This window comes from Palaemon carinicauda, chromosome 16, assembly GCF_036898095.1.
Source record: "Palaemon carinicauda isolate YSFRI2023 chromosome 16, ASM3689809v2, whole genome shotgun sequence".
In the NCBI taxonomy this organism is placed as follows: Eukaryota; Metazoa; Arthropoda; class Malacostraca; order Decapoda; family Palaemonidae; genus Palaemon; species Palaemon carinicauda.
In genome coordinates, this window is record NC_090740.1 from 21,948,467 (window position 1) to 21,953,466 (window position 5,000).

The 5,000-nt window shown below is 35.8% G+C and overlaps 1 protein-coding gene across 1 annotated transcript in view; it reads right to left on the bottom strand.

Moving 5' to 3' along the window:
* The window catches only part of LOC137654977 (cytosolic carboxypeptidase-like protein 5), a 384,651-nt gene that overhangs the window by 15,789 nt on the left and 363,862 nt on the right, over nucleotides 1–5,000 (bottom strand). The window lies entirely within an intron of this gene.

The following is a 5,000-nucleotide window of genomic DNA, read 5'->3' on the forward strand; positions in this document are numbered from 1 at the left end:
CATAAGAATGTGATGTTTCTGTAAGATAGTGTTCTTTAATGAATTTATATTTCAAGTGTTCTTTAATTAATTCAAATTTCCATAGACATTTTCAATGTTGATTTTCCCCCATGTCATGCAAATCACACTGTCAGGCCATTGCATACAAAAACTGCAATATGCGTTTTGATTCGTAAGTCTAAAGCCTAGTGAGAAAATACTGGTATCTATAGATATTTAACAGGAAACTTTGTATAGTGCTACCTATAATCCTTCGAATAACATGACAAAATGCGTTGACTTTCCGTCCTAATCAATTTCCCAAAAAACTGAACTAAAACTGCGTACATCATTCACAAAGAATCCATCAGAATTTCCATGAGGACAATGGACGAGAAATTTCCAAAGCATTTGACCACACGTCGAATGGAGCGTTGAATTTCGCATCAAAGTCATTCATATGAACATCAATCAACATGAGGGACTAAAATGCAAAAACACTGACATTGATGTTGTACACACGGCTATTACTTCGGGCTCTTCGGTTACAATGCACGTACATATAAGCGGGAGGAAGAGCAGACAAAATGCACATATACGTACATGAATTACAACATAAAACAATATACACATTTATGAGCCGAGATATTTTAGCCTTCTGACAATAAAGAAAAAAGAGAAACACCTTTTAAATTAACTCTTATTGTCTATAAAACAGTAATAACAATAATAATATATCTATCTATTTATCTATCTATCTATCTATATATATATATATATACATATATATATATATATATATATATATATATACATATATATATATATATATATATATATATATATATATATATATATATATATATATATATATATGTGTGTGTGTGTGTGTGTATGTGTTAGTGTGTGTCCCCTATAGAAAGAGAGGTTAGAGAATCTACATACAAACTAAAAGTGCATTCTTATATAAAATTTTTCGAGGAAGATAATGCAAGTGGTCCCGAACCTCTAAGTGCTCTCCTAAGGGAGCTATGGGGGCAGACCCCCAAACCTCTTAAAACTTCAAATATATTAATTTTTACATAAAAAATAAGTGTATTATGTAAAATTTACCGAGGAAGTCAATGGAAGTGGTCATTGACACCTTAAGGGTGCTATGGTGAGCAGAATCCCACCAACGTTAAACCTCAAATATGTACGATTCTCTATAAAAACTAAAAACGTGTACTTATGTAAAATTTTCTGAGAAAGACAACGGAAGTGGTTTGAAAATTATTAGTGCCCTTTAAGAGAACTATGAAGGGGGAAGTACCCTCACCCTTGTATAAATTCAGATAGAAGGAACATTAATACCAGCAGAATGGCAGCTATGAGTGAAGAAGAAGACAAAGACCAAAGAAATTCTCGCCCTTTCAGATGGAATGAACATCAATGCCAACAGAATGGCAGCTACGCGAGACGATGAAGAAAAAGAAGACCCGAGAAATTCTTGCTTTGAAGACAATCAACAAAAAATTGCAGTGCTAAGATATCAGGAATCAAGAAATAAAAGAATGACTCGATTTCAGGCTAACCGACAAAGAATGATTGCTCAGTGAAACCAACACAGGTAGAAGTAGAGAATAATCACCATATTGATAGAGTCAGGTGTGCAGAAGTTAGAGCACGTCCGTTTAATGCAGAACAATAGCGTCTTGGTCTCTTCCCTTATGACCCAAGGCATGGTAAGAAACAGAAGAGATAGTACAAATTGGCTTGTCACAAAAATTTTACCATGGTGATGCACTGAAATTGAAGAATGGACCTCCTGGATTGTGTTGCAGAAGTGGAAATGTTCAGCTGACTTTGTTACAATTATCTTCTCGACCTTAACATAGGAAATGTTTCATCTCCACAGTTGCACAGTTTCTACAAATGAAATATTAAGACGATAAGTATCTAGTCATTAAAACAAACATGCACTTCTGAATAAGTCATCACAGAGATAACTTACATGAATCGACTAGTAGCTTATAATGACATTGCTTTTTAATCCTACACCTGGGCAATGACGGGTATCTCTGTTAGTATTACATCTAAAGTAATCTTCAACAATGAAACTCAGTTTGATATTACAGAATTGCACAAGATCAAAAAGTTTATGAACTTCTAATATTTACCGTTAAAATCCTTATTCTGTCACTGTAAATTCCAATACAACTTTCTGCGAGGAAAACAAATCTGAGCTACGGTCGGCGAGATTCACATGATCACGACCACATACATATGATAGAAGCTAACAAAGTAGTGCATTGTTAAGAAATTAGCACCTGCCACATCCAAGAATTTCACACATTATTGGGCAGGCTTTGGAGACACATAGAATAGTGGATTGTATGAAAGTGGGTTTGTGTATAGCGAAGAGGGAGTACAAATTCTGTCCTATGAGGCCAAGAAGAATAAAAATTTATTCCTACTGTCAAACAAGCATAAGGAAGAAAAACTGAGTTAGGGTAATACAAAGAATCCAGAAGTAATTTTGTATTCTAATTCTACTAAGAGCGGTATACTTATATATATATATATATATATATATATATATATATATATATATATATATATATATATATATATATATATATATATATTCAAAGAGGAGAGCTAGTGACGTAACATTTGTGGATATTTTATTTCAAGTCGCGTAGAATCAAGAAAATCCTCGAATCATTATAATACTTGTTCGTATGATGGTATTCAGTTATATGGTTATTGTCTCCATTGTACTTCGTAATTATATAATCACAATTTTATCAAATTATTCTTAGCAGTGAATATCTCAATATCGATGCAAGTTACATCCCCCAAAGTTTGTTTTGTACAATAGAATTTTCAAACAGTCTAATTGAATGGCAGGGAATTTTCTGACGTGCAGATTCATGCATTTCAATTACATGGCAGATAATTAGATTTCATTGTTTTGAATATGAGGTTTCTTGTTAAGAAGATGCGCTTTCATTCGCGTCTCTCATTTCCTCGAGGGTTCACGAATTGTTCTGGCGACTAATAAACGGAAAGACGTCAGTTATCGTCGGCATTTATCATTACATTAGCATAAAACCAATTAACATATCAAAGGGGTCTGCTTCTCAAGACCTCTCTTTTCAAAACCTTCCATCAAATGATGGATATACTGTTCTTTATCGTTAAGATGGGTTATGCAATTATTCTTTCTATGATAATTACATAATATAATTAGGTTACACATCTTGCTAAGATTATTAAGCTTGGCTTCATTCACTTATAAATATGCATCAAATAAGATTACTTTGTGCACTGTGGTACTTATCTGTGCTCGTATTGTATGCATAGTCATTATTCTTCTTTACGAATTGTTAGCTTTTGGATGGAATGCGTTACCAATATGACACACCCTCTTCATCAACTAATTGCATTAACCATTTGTTTGTAGAATATTGTGTATCGGAAATTAATTTCATGTAATGTCGAGATGAAAAATGATTGAAAACTCTGATGAATCTCAATATGGAATCATGCTTGATTCATAGAGCATGTGATTCAGTGAATATTAAATTTCCTTCTGCGGATAGACGAAACTCTGAAGACATTGTCTGTTTGGCGACCATTTAAGGGTTTAAAGGTTCAAAGGTCGCTCATGAAAGGCAGAGGCAAGGGACAGTGACATTGCCCTAACAAGCAGGACAATGCCCTAACGACTGATCATATATTATTTGATCAGCGCCCAAGACCCTCTCCACCCAAGCTAGGACCGGGGAGGGCCAGGCAATGGCTGCTGATGACTCAGCAAATAGCAGATAGACCTATTGGCTTCCCAAACCTCCCAACCTTAGCTCACAAGAATGGTAAGGTTGCAGACACTAAATGTACTAATGAGTCTAAGCGAGGAGAGACGTTACTGATCAGGCAACAGGAACCTTGTTGATAAGCACGGACTATTTAACCCTAAAGGCGGCTTTACACGGTCGAACACTTCGTCGAACGCGGTTCGACAGACAAGTGTTTGAAATGATGTTTGAACTTGTGAACGGGGTATTTGGTTGTCGAACACGTTTGTCGAACGGTTCGAAGAAAGTCTGTTTTCACCTGAATTTTGTGGGCGGGGCTTCAATGTCCACAAACCTTATGCATTTGTGACTGACTCCCCCTCTTCGAACCGTTTGACAGGCAGGCTCGTCAACCGGGTTCGACACACCGTTCGATCGTATACTGTATACTGACTAGGGGGTGGTGATCCTGGTTTGTGGATTGGTTTGGTTAGGTTTGCTTTGGTTAGGTTAGGTTAGGGGAGTGAAAACGCAAACTGCAAGCAATTGACAGAATGGGAACACGATCTGATACCACTGCAAAAAAAAAAAGAAAAAATAAATGTCCAACTATTTTCTTTTGAGCCAGAGATTTTGGAGTAGATGAAGTGAGGAGGGGACAGGGGAATGGCAGAGTTTCGCAAAGTGAGGGAGAGAGTGAGAGGGAGAGAGAGATGGAGCTCTTAATCACTGGCAGCAGTCAAGTACGAACCCTTCTACAGGAATTGTTGTTTCAACTAATTGCCTTTTACTCCCTTTTCCCTCTAGTTTATTCTTCCTCCTTTACTTTTCCAGTTTATCCATTTTCCTCTTGGGCTTTATTTTATTTCTGTGATGGAGGTGAGGGGGGGGGGGGGTAGAAAGGGGTTTCGGTACATTGACAGTTTAGGATTGTAATACCACTTCTTGCCTTTGACATTCGAAACACTATTCTTTTCATGTGGCTTTTTATTCGAAGATAGAAGGAAAATTGTTTTTTTTTTTTTTTTCGTGTTTTGGTGTCAATATTTCTTCCCTTTCCTTAATTGTTTAATTTTTTATGCACATAGTTTAACATTAAGGACAGAGTCTTCAAAACAAAGATGACTGTGATATTAAACAAATTGAAAGACATTTTATTAGCTATGAGTCTATAAAAGACAAAGATGACTCAAATTGCGAAGACCCCAATATGAAATAATCCGAGTATTGAGTTTATTT